The 12,669-nt window shown below is 48.4% G+C and overlaps 2 non-coding genes across 2 annotated transcripts; one reads left to right on the forward strand and one right to left on the reverse strand.

The window, feature by feature from the left end:
• Positions 1-1,806: 1,806 nt before the first annotated feature.
• On the reverse strand, positions 1,807-1,877 carry trnag-gcc (transfer RNA glycine (anticodon GCC)). The gene has a single exon. It is a non-coding gene; the product is annotated as a tRNA-Gly (tRNA).
• A 7,968-nt stretch (positions 1,878-9,845) lies between these two features.
• Positions 9,846-9,916, forward strand: trnag-gcc (transfer RNA glycine (anticodon GCC)). The gene has a single exon. It is a non-coding gene; the product is annotated as a tRNA-Gly (tRNA).
• Positions 9,917-12,669: the final 2,753 nt, after the last annotated feature.

Below are 12,669 nucleotides of genomic sequence, written 5' to 3' on the forward strand. Positions count from 1 at the left end.
ACATGTCCATAGTACATTTCCCTGCAAAACATCATCCCAATTCACACCCGCAAGTTCCAGCCTTATAGCCTCAATATTTGCCCTTCCCCAATTAAAAATTTTCCTGTCCTCTCAGATTCTATCCTTTTCCATGATTATACTAAAGGCCAGGGAGCGGTGATCACTGTCCCCCAGATGCTCACCCACTGAGAGATCTGTGACCTGACCCGGTTCGTTACCTAATACTAGATCTAGTATGGCATTCCCCCTCATCTGCCTGACAACATACTGTGACAGGAATCCATCCTGGATACACTTAACAAACTCTGCCCCATCTAAACCCTTGGAACTAATCAGGTGCCGATCAATATTAGGGAAGTTAAAGTCACCCATGATAACAACCCTGTTATTTTGCACCTTTCCAAAATCTGCTCCTTGGTATCTCTGCTGCTACCAGGGGGCCTATAGAATACCCCCAGTAGAGTAACTGCTCCCTTCCTATTCCTGACTTTCACCCATACTGACTCAAAAGAGGATCCTGCTACATTACCCACCCTTTGTGTAGCTGTAATAGTATCCCTGACCAGTAATGCCACCCCTCCTCCCCTTTTCCCCCCTCTCTATCCCTTTTAAAACACTGAAATCCAGGAATATTGAGAATCAGTTCCTGCCCTGGTGCCAGCCAAGTCTCTGTAATGGCCACTACATCATAATTCCATGTATGTATCCAAGCTCTCAGTTCATCACCTTTGTTCCTGATGCTTCTAGCATTGAAGTACACACACTTTAGCCCTTCTACCTTACTACCTTTACACCCTTTATTCTGCTTCTCTTTCCTCAAAGTCTCTCTATGTGTTAGATCTGGCTTTACTCCATGAACTTTTTCCACTGCTCTATCGCTCCGGGTCCCATCCCCCATGGAACTCCCCCATGGAAGGAGACACGAACTTCATCTGGAAGTGCATTGAGGATGTTGTCCTCCGAAAATCAGTCAGGGTCTATCCAAACCGGAATCCCGGATCAACAGGTCCATGTGAGCAGCACTTACCGCACCAGACAGAGCTTGTGTTGCCGGCAACCACCAGGAACTCAAGAAATGCAGCCACGGTCTACGCAAAATCATCGAGGCAGCGAAACGACAACACAGGGACAAGACCCACAACACACACAGCTAATGGCAAGATCTGCGCACCATCGCAGACTTCAAAGCTAAACACAGTGGGGCTGCCAACATCGCTGCCTCTCTCCCAGATGAGCTGGATCTTTTTACGCTCGGTTCAATGTCGCCAACACTGAGCCCCCGAGGGGAGGCGCCAATGCGACCTGCACCTTGGTCACCTCTGAGGCTGCAGTGTGCAAGTGTTTCCGATGAGTGGACAGCCGCAGGGCTGTGGGACTGGACGGCATCCCAGGGCAGGGACTCAGAGAGTGCATGGCACAACGGCTGGTGTGCTTGCAGACATTTTTAATCTCTCCCTCTCCTTCACAACATCCACCATTGTCCCTGTACCTAAAACGCCCAAGGTAACGTCTGAACGACTGGCATCCTGTTGCACTCACCTCAATAATAAGCAAATGCTTTGAGAGGCTGGTCGAGGACAACATCTGCAGCTTGCTGCCACCCACACTGGACCCCTAGGATTCACCTAGCGACACAATGGGGGCAGCCTGCAGTGCTCACACCACCAGGCCCACTCTCACTCACCCGAACCCCCAAAAGGTGCAAAGACATTCTACGAAGTGAACCCGGGTCACCGGCTCTGTAAAGAGATGTACACCGAACGCTAAAGAGATGCACATTGCACTGTCACACCCTCAGCATTGAACTGCATTGGCTGGGAATCGAACCCAGGTCTCCCGCGTGGCAGGCGAGAATTCTACCACTGAACCACCAATGCAACTGTTAACAAATCGAAACATAGAAAATAGGTGCAGGAGTAGGCTATTTGGCCCTTCGAGCCTGCACCGCCATTCAGTATGATCATGCTGATCATCCAACTCAGAACCCTGTACCTGCTTTCTCTCCATACCCCCGATCCCTTTAGCCACAAGCACCAAATCTAACTTCCTCTTAAATATAGTCAATGAACCGGCCTCAACTGTTTCCTGTGGCAGAGAATTCCACAGATTCACCACTCTCTGTGTGAAGAAGTTTTTCCTCATCTCGGTCCTAAAAAGCTTCCCTTTTATCCTTAAACTGTGACCCCTCATTCTGGACTTCCCCAACATCGGAAACAATCTTCTTGTATCTAGCCTGTCCAAACCCTTTGGAATTTTATACGTTTCAATAAGATCCCCCCTCAATCTTCTAAATTCCAGTGAGTATAAGCCTAGTCGATCCAGTCTTTCTTCATATGAAAGTCCTGCCATCCCAGGAATCAATCTGGTGAACCTTCTCTGTATTCCCTCTATGGCAAGAATGTCTTTCCTCAGATTAGGGGACCAAAACTGCACACAATATTCTAGGTGTGGTCTCATCAAGGCCTTGGACAACTGCAATAAAACCTGTACTCCTGTACTCAAATCCTTTTGCTATGAATGCCAACATACCATTTGCCTTTTTCACCGCCTGATGTACCTGCATACCCACCTTCAATGACTGGTGTACAATGACACCCAGGTCTCGTTGCATCTCCCCTTTTCCTAATCGGCCACCATTCAGATAATAATCTGTTATCCTGTTCTTGCAACCAAAGTGGATAACCTCACATTTATCCACATTAAATTGCATCTGCCATGAATTTGCCCACTCACCTAACCTATCCAAGTCACCCTCATCCTCTTAGCATCCTCCTCACAGCTAACACCGCTGCCCAGCTTCCTGTCATCCTTAAACTTGGAGATGCTGCATTTAATTCCCTCGTCTAAATCATTAATATATATTGTAAACAACTGGGGTCCCAGCACTGAGCCTTGCGGTACCCCACTAGTCACTGCCTGCCATTTTGAAAAGGTCTCGTTTACTCCCACTCTTTGCTTCCTGTCTGCCAACCAATTCTCTATCCACATCAATACCATACCCCCAATACCGTGTGCTTTAAGTTTGCACACTAATCTCCTGTGTGGGATCTTGTCAAAAGCCTTTTGAAAATCTAAATATACCACATCCACTGGCTCTCCCCTATCCACTCTACTAGTTACATCTTCAAAAAATTCTATAAGATTTGTCAGACATGATTTTCCTTTCACAAATCCATGCAGACTTTGTCTGATGATTTCACCTCTTTCCAAATGTGCTGTCATCACATCTTTGATAACCGACTCTAGCATTTTCCCCACCACCGATGTCAGACTAACCAGTCTATAATTCCCCGGTTTTTCTCTCCCTCCTTTTTTATAAAGTGGGGTTACATTAGCCACCCTCCAATCCTCAGGAACTAATCCAGAATCTAAGGAGTTTTGAAAAATTATCACTGATGCATCCACTATTTCTTGGCTACTTCCTTAAGCACTGGGATGCAGACCATCAGACCCTGGGGATTTATCTGCCTTTAATCCCTTCAATTTACCTAACACCACTTCCCTACTAACATGTATTTCCCTCAATTCCTCCATCTCACTAGACCCTCGGTCCCTTACTATTTCCAGAAGATTATTTATGTCCTCCTTAGGGAAGACAGAACCAAAATAGTTATTCAATTGGTCTGCCATGTCTTTGTTCCCTATGATCAATTCACCTGTATCTGACTGTAAGGGACCTACATTTGTCTTGACCAATCTTTTTCTTTTCACATATCTATAAAAGCTTTTACAGTCAGTTTTTATGTTCCCTGCCAGCTTTCTCTCATAATCTTTTTTCCCTTTCCTAATTCAGCCCTTTGTCCTCCTCTGCTGGTCTCTGAATTTCTCCCAGTCCTCAGGTGTGCCGCTTTTTTTTTGCTAATTTATATGTTTTTTCTTTGGACTTGATACTATTCCTAATTTCCCTTGTCAATCACGGGTGCACTACCTTCCCTGGTTTATTCTTTTGCCAAACTGTGATGAACAATTGTTGTAGTCACCATCAACCCTTTAAGTATCATTTGCCAGTCTACCTTAGCTAATTCACGTCTCATACCTTCAAAGTAACCCTTCTTTAAGTTCAGAACCTTTGTTTCTGAATTAACTATGTCACTCTCCATCTTAATGAAGAATTCCACCATATTATGGTCTCTCTTACCCAAGGGGCCTCGCACGACAAGATTGCTAACTAACCCTTCCTCATTGCTCAATACCCAATCTAGAATGTCCTGCTCGCTAGTTGGTTCCTCGACATGTTGGTTCAGAAAACCATCCCGCATACATTCCAGGAAATCCTCTTCCTCAGCACCCTTACCAATTTGGTTCACCCAGTCTCTTATGTAGATTGAAGTCACCCATTATAACTACTGTTCCTTTGTTGTACACATTACTAATTTCCTGTTTAATGCCATCCCCAACTTCACTACTACTGTTAGGTGGCCTGTACACAATTCCCACCAGTGTTTTCTGCCCCTTAGTGTTATGCAGCTCTACCCATATCCATTCCACATCCTCCAGGCTAATGTCCTTCCTTTCTATTGCGTTAATCTCCTCTCTAACCAGCAATGCTACCCCACCTCCTTTTCTTTCCTGTCTATCCCTCCTGAATATTGAATATCCCTGGATGTTGAACTCCCATCCTTGATCACCCTGGAGCCATGTCTCTGTGATCCCAACTATATCATATTCATTAATAACTATCTGCACATTCAATTCATCCACCTTGTTACGAATGCTACTCGCATTGACACATAAAGCTTCAGGCTTGTTTGAGAAGTGGCTCTCTTTGCTTTTTGCCCTGGATTTGCCTGCCTGCCACTTTTACTACTTTTTGCTTCTGCCCTCATTTTACACCCCTCTGTCTCTCTGCACTTCTTCCCATCCCCCTGCCACATTAGTTTAAAGCCTCCTGAACAGCAGTAGCAAATGCTCCCCCTAGGACATTGGTTCCGGCCCAGCCCAGCTGCAGACCGTCCTGCTTATACCAGTCCCACCTGCCCCAGAACTGGTTCCAATGCCCCAGAAATTTTAATCCCTCCCCCTTGCACCAGTTTTCAAGCCACGTATTCATCTGAAATATCCTCCTATTTCTACTCTGACTAGCACATGGCACTGGTAGTAATCCAGAGATTATTACCTTTGTGGTCCTACTTTTTAGTTTATCTCCCAACTCCCTAAATTCACCTTGTAGGACCTCATCCCGTTTTTTACCTATATCGTTGGTACCTATGTGCACCACGACCACTGGCTGTTCACCCTCCCATTCCAGAATGTCCTGCAGCTGCTCAGAGACATCCTTGACCCTTGCACCAGGGAGGCTACATACCATCCTGGAGTCTCATTTGCGGCTGCAGGAACGCCTATCTATTCCCCTTACAATCGAATCCCCTATCACTATAGCTCTCCCATTCCTTTTCCTTCCCTCCTGTGCTGCAGAGCGACCCATGGTGCAATGAACTCGGCTGCTGCTGCCTTCCCCTGTTGAGACATCTCCCCCAACAGTATCCAAAACAGTATATCTGTTTAGGAGGGAGATGACCTCAGGGGACTCCTGCACTACCTGCCTACTGCTACGCTGTCTAGTGGCCACCCCTTCCCTTTCTGCCTGTGTAGACTTTACCTGCGGTGTGGCCAACTCACTGAACTTGCTATTCATGCTCAGTGCTCAGCATCGATCAATGCGGTCTGCCAGAAGTTGCAGCTGGACACACTTCCTGCACACAGTCATCAGGGACACTGGAAGTATCCCTGATTTCCCACATGCTGCAGAAAGAACAAACCACGGGGCCGATCTCAGCTGCCATGACCCACCCAATACTTGCCTCAACTTTTGAAACTTTTTCCTTTGAAACCAACCAAATTAAGTACATCAGAGGTCAGACCGCACCAGACACAACTTTGCCCATTCCAGTCTTCCTGTAACTTCAAACAAGATTGCTTCAATCAAGCAGAGATGCCATTGTGCCTTCTTAGTGCCCAGTCTTACGTACTGGTCCCAGGGCAGATCCTCTGATGTGATAACGCAAAGAAATTTAAAGTTCCTGACCCTCCCCAACTCTGATCTCCCAACGACGACCCCCAGCTTCCATCTCGTGCAGTCAATCATCAGCTCTTTGGTTTTGCTGACGTTGAGTGAGAGGTTGTTGTTGTGGCCCCATTCAGCCAGATTTTCAATCTCCCTCCTGAGCGCCCATTCGTCACTGTGGGAAAAGGAGTTGACTTTTTACCAAATAAAAATCTGGACTGGCATCTCATCATTCCAGGATACAGACGCCATTGCTGTGATAGATATTCACCAGCTGTAAAAACTGTGTACCTCACGTGCAGACACTCCTGTACCGAGTGTCACTTGCCAGATCAGTGCTGAGGCAAGTGCCGAGACTTGCCGGCCACAGCTGTGGTCAGTTCAGTGCCAACCCCACGGAGAAGGGAGCTGAACACTGGTTTGTCGTCTGTCACCCTCAGCCTTTATCATATTCGTCCAGACACGCCCTGGCGGGCTGGAGGTGAGGGTGTCCCCAATGGAAGCCCCTTTACGGGGGATCTGGGGTGGAGGCTGCTGCAGAGAGCGGTGCCCTGCAACAAGTTCTTCAGTTTGTACACGGATCTCCCAGCCGCATGTCACTTCTGGGGGCTGGAGGAGACCGTGTACCACATGTACATGGAGTGTGTGAGGCTGCAGCCTCTCTTTGCATGTCTGCATGGGCTGCTTCTGGTTGCATCTTAGCTCCACCCTATTTACATACAGGAGGGGGTATGGAGGGATGAGGATGTCCTTGCCAACCTTCTCCTGGGGTTGGCGAAATTACCCATCCGTGAGTCTTAGAAACGGCTGGCAGGAGGATCTGCCCAGGCAGACTGCCTGGCCACGTTTAGGGGGTACGTTCGTGCCTGGGTAAACATTGAGAAGGAACACGCGCAGTCCACAGCAACCACAGAGATCATTCTGTTCTACTGCATTCTTCAATGCCCTACCATTTACCATGTATGTTCTATTTTGATTATTCCTACCAAAATGTAGCACCTCACACTTATCAGCATTAAACTCCATCTGCCATCGCTCAGCCCACTCTTCTAACTGGCCTAAATCTCTCTGCAAACTTTGAAAACCTACTTCATTATCCACAACTCACCTATCTTAGTATCCTCTGCAGACTTACTAATCCAATTTGCCACCCATCATTGACAGAGATGGAAACATTTCATTTTTAATGTGTATTGTCTATTTGTAGTGAAGTAATTGTGTTAGTCATTGGTTTGTATATATAGCACAGAATTTGTAATAAAGATATTTTGTACATAAAAAAACCTTTACCATATTTGTTTTTTGTGCATCAGGTCCAGAGAAACAACTACTTTGTTCACCTTTCCACTTGTGTACTGGAAATTACCTTAAATGATTTTGAACTTGCAATTGATGCGAAATATAAATGTTTCTCTTGTGAATCCTACCTCGTTGATGTTATGCACCTGCAAGAGATTCTTTCATTGTATTTGTGGATATGACAATAAACTCGACGTTGATAATGGGCTATGAACTGAAAGTGAGTGTGAAAATGTTCCAGAGAAATGTGTGAAATGATGCCTCACAGATGAGTGACGAGCAAGAACGACAGGACTGTGAGACGGAGACAGGTCTGTGAGCCGGAGACAGGTCTGTGAGCCGGAGACAGGTCTGTGAGACGGAGACAGATCTGTGAGCCGGAGTCAGGTCTGTGAGACGGAGAGAGGACTGTGAGCCGGAGACAGGTCTGTGAGCCGGAGACAGGACTGTGAGCCGGAGACAGGTCTGTGAGACGGAGACAGGACTGTGAGGGGAGACAGGTCTGTGAGCCGGAGACAGGACTGTGAGCCGGAGACAGGACTGTGAGGGGAGACAGGTCTGTGAGCCGGAGACAGGTCTGTGAGCCGGAGACAGGTCTGTGAGACGGAGAGAGGACTGTGAGCCGGAGACAGGTCTGTGAGCCGGAGACAGGTCTGTGAGCCGGAGACAGGACTGTGAGGGGAGACAGGTCTGTGAGCCGGAGACAGGACTGTGAGACGGAGACAGGACTGTGAGCCGGAGACAGGTCTGTGAGCCGGAGACAGGACTGTGAGACGGAGACAGGACTGTGAGGGGAGACAGGTCTGTGAGCCGGAGACAGGTCTGTGAGCCGGAGACAGGACAGTGAGATGGAGACAGGACTGTGAGACGGAGACAGGTCCGTGAGCCGGAGACAGGTCCATGAGCCGGAGACAGGTCTGTGAGCCGGAGACAGGACTGTGAGCCGGAGACAGGTCTGTGAGCCGGAGACAGGTCTGTGAGCCGGAGACAGGTCTGTGAGCCGGAGACAGGACTGTGAGATGGAGACAGGACTGTGAGCCGGAGACAGGTCTGTGAGCCGGAGACAGGTCTGTGAGCCGGAGACTGGACTGTGAGACGGAGACAGGACTGTGAGGGGAGACAGGTCTGTGAGCCGGAGACAGGTCTGTGAGCCGGAGACAGGACAGTGAGATGGAGACAGGACTGTGAGACGGAGACAGGTCCGTGAGCCGGAGACAGGTCCATGAGCCGGAGACAGGTCTGTGAGCCGGAGACAGGACTGTGAGCCGGAGACAGGTCTGTGAGCCGGAGACAGGTCTGTGAGACGGAGACAGGTCTGTGAGCCGGAGACAGGTCTGTGAGACGGAGACAGGTCCGTGAGACGGAGACAGGTCCGTGAGCCGGAGACAGGACTGTGAGCCGGAGACAGGTCCGTGAGCCGGAGACAGGACTGTGAGACGGAGACAGGACTGTGAGCCGGAGACAGGACTGTGAGATGGAGACAGGACTGTGAGCCGGAGACAGGTCTGTGAGCCGGAGACTGGACTGTGAGACGGAGACTGGACTGTGAGACGGAGACAGGTCTGTGAGCCGGAGACTGGACTGTGAGCCGGAGACTGGACTGTGAGACGGAGACTGGACTGTGAGACGGAGACAGGTCTGTGAGACGGAGACAGGACTGTGAGACGGAGACAGGACTGTGAGACGGAGGCAGGTCTGTGAGCCGGAGACAGGTCTGTGAGACGGAGAGAGGACTGTGAGCCGGAGACAGGACTCTGAGCCGGAGACAGGTCTGTGAGACGGAGAGAGGACTGTGAGCCGGAGACAGGACTCTGAGCCGGAGACAGGACTGTGAGGGGAGACAGGTCTGTGAGCCGGAGACAGGTCTGTGAGACGGAGACAGGTCTGTGAGCCGGAGACAGGTCTGTGAGCCGGAGACAGGTCTGTGAGACGGAGAGAGGACTGTGAGCCGGAGACAGGACTCTGAGCCGGAGACAGGACTGTGAGGGGAGACAGGTCTGTGAGCCGGAGACAGGTCTGTGAGACGGAGACTGGACTGTGAGACGGAGACAGGTCTGTGAGACGGAGACAGGACTGTGAGACGGAGACAGGACTGTGAGACGGAGATAGGTCTGTGAACTGGAGACAGGACTGTGTCACTGACATCTTATGTTGTTTTACGTAGTCTAGTGTAGCCTTGAGTTGTCTCACATAGTCTGGTGTAGTTTTGTGTTGTTTCATGTAGCACCAGGGTCCTGGGGGAACGTTGTTTCGTTTTTACTGCGTAGTGTACCAGCAGTTTATGGTCCAAATGACAATAAACGCAACTTGAACTTGTACTTGAGAGGATCTCGCCCTGTTGTGGGAGTGGGGAATGTCGGAACAGACAGTGAGTTTTGGAAGTTGTGAAACTGCTGAAGGAGTTGTGTAACCAAAGAGTTAATGATGTTGGTTATGGGAGAACACAGTGATCTTTGGAGATGTTTGATCGAACAGGAAGACTGGAATGGGCGAAGTTGTGTCTGGTGTGGTCTGTCCTCTGACGGTTGGTTTGTTAACAGTTGCATTGGTGGTTCAGTGGTAGAATTCTCGCCTGCCACGCGGGAGACCTGGGTTCGATTCCCAGCCAATGCAGTTCAATGCTGAGGGTGTGACAGTGCAATGTGCATCTCTTTACAATGCCAGTGTTCTTCCCGAATCTTTAGAATTTCTTGGAAATACAATATCTTTTCTTAACAACTACTTATAGCCTGGTAACAGGGCCAGTGACCAAACTAATCCTGGACTTACTGTCAGACCACCGACAGGTGGTAAGAGTGGGCTCTCCTCTTCCTCTGACCCTTCACACTGAAGCCCCTCAGGGCTGTGTCTGATGACACTATACTGATTAGCCTAATCTCAAACAATGAGGGGGCCTACAGGGAAGAAGTCATCTCTCTGACACAGTGGTGTTAGGAAGTCAACCTCTCCCTGCATGTCACAGAAACAAAGGAGCTGGTTGTGGACAACAGGAGGAATGGAGGGAGGCTAACCCCTATTGACAGCAATGGATCTGGGGTTGAGAGGGTAAACAGCTTTAAGTTCCTGGCATAGATATCACCGAGGATCTCACGTGGTCTGTACATACCGTCTGTGTGGTGAAAAAGGCACAACATTGCCTCTTTCATTGCAGACGGTTGAAGAAAATGTGGTGTGGGCCCCCAAATCTTAAGAACAGTCTACAGGGACACATTTGAGAGCATTCTGACTGGCTGCATCACTGCCTGCAATGGGAACTGTACTTCCCTCGATCGCAGGACTCTGCGCATCTGTAGATGTGAACTTCCCACTATTCAGGACGTTTACAAAGACAGGTTTTAAAAAAGGGCCCCCATGAAAGCAGAAATGAGGGCACATAATATTGCAAAAATTAATGGGAAGTTAGAGGACTGGGAAGCTTTTGAAAACCAATAGAAGGCAATAAATGGAGAAAAGACGCAATATGAAGTTATATAAAGATTAAAAATGAGGTGACAGTAGATATAGGAGAACTGGCAGATGTAGCAGGAATAATGAGGGCCTTTTCCGGTTGGCAGCTGGTTACTGGTGGTGTTCCACAGGGCTTGGTATAGGGACCACTTCTTTTCATGTTTACATTCAAAGTAAACTTATTATCAAAGTACTTACCTGTCACCATATACATTTTCTTGTGGGCATTCATAGTACAACAAAGGAACACAATAGAATTAATGAAAGAGAATGCCTGAGCGGATGGCAGCAAAATGCACAGTAAATATCACTAGTGTCCTTGGAAGTGAGCTTATTGGTTGTGGGGTAATAACTGTTCCCAAGCACGGTGGTGTGCACCCTGAGACTCCTGTACATCCCTCCCTTTCCACCATCCACTAGAAAGGGCTAATAGCACGTAGACTATTAGACACACATCCCTCCCTTTCCATCATCCACTAGAAAGGGCTAATAGCACGTAGACATCCCTCCCTTTCCATCATCCACTAGAAAGGGCTAATAGCACGTAGACACCCCTCCCTTTCCATCATCCACTAGAAAGGGCTAATAGCACGTAGACACCCCTCCCTTTCCATCATCCACTAGAAAGGGCTAATAGCACGTAGACATCCCTCCCTTTCCATCATCCACTAGAAAGGGCTAATAGCACGTAGACATCCCTCCCTTTCCATCATCCACTAGAAAGGGCTAATAGCACGTAGACATCCCTCCCTTTCCATCATCCACTAGAAAGGGCTAAATAGCACGTAGACATCCCTCCCTTTCCATCATCCACTAGAAAGGGCTAATAGCACGTAGACACCCCTCCCTTTCCATCATCCACTAGAAAGGGCTAATAGCACGTAGACACCCCTCCCTTTCCATCATCCACTAGAAAGGGCTAAATAGCACGTAAACTATTAGACACACATCCCTCCCTTTCCATCATCCATTAGAAAGGGCTAAATAGCACGTAGACATCCCTCCCTTTCCATCATCCACTAGAAAGGGCTAATAGCACGTAGACATCCCTCCCTTTCCATCATCCACTTAAAAGGGCTAAATAGCACGTAGACATCCCTCCCTTTCCATCATCCATTAGAAAGGGCTAATAGCACGTAGACATCCCTCCCTTTCCATCATCCACTAGAAAGGGCTAAATAGCACGTAGACATCCCTCCCTTTCCATCATCCACTAGAAAGGGCTAATAGCACGTAGACACCCCTCCCTTTCCATCATCCACTAGAAAGGGCTAATAGCACGTAGACACCCCTCCCTTTCCATCATCCACTAGAAAGGGCTAAATAGCACGTAAACTATTAGACACACATCCCTCCCTTTCCATCATCCATTAGAAAGGGCTAAATAGCACGTAGACATCCCTCCCTTTCCATCATCCACTAGAAAGGGCTAATAGCACGTAGACATCCCTCCCTTTCCATCATCCACTTAAAAGGGCTAAATAGCACGTAGACATCCCTCCCTTTCCATCATCCATTAGAAAGGGCTAATAGCACGTAGACATCCCTCCCTTTCCATCATCCACTAGAAAGGGCTAATAGCACGTAGACATCCCTCCCTTTCCATCATCCACTAGAAAGGGCTAATAGCACGTAGACATCCCTCCCTTTCCATCATCCACTAGAAAGGGCTAATAGCACGTAGACATCCCTCCCTTTCCATCATCCACTAGAAAGGGCTAATAGCACGTAGACATCCCTCCCTTTCCATCATCCACTAGAAAGGGCTAATAGCACGTAGACACCCCTCCCTTTCCATCATCCACTAGAAAGGGCTAATAGCACGTAGACACCCCTCCCTTTCCATCATCCACTAGAAAGGGCTAATAGCACGTAGACATCCGTCCCTTTCCATCATCCACTAGAAAGGGCTAAATAGC

The sequence above is a fragment of the Hypanus sabinus genome (assembly GCF_030144855.1).
Source record: "Hypanus sabinus isolate sHypSab1 chromosome 24 unlocalized genomic scaffold, sHypSab1.hap1 SUPER_24_unloc_4, whole genome shotgun sequence".
NCBI lineage: Eukaryota > Metazoa > Chordata > Chondrichthyes > Myliobatiformes > Dasyatidae > Hypanus > Hypanus sabinus.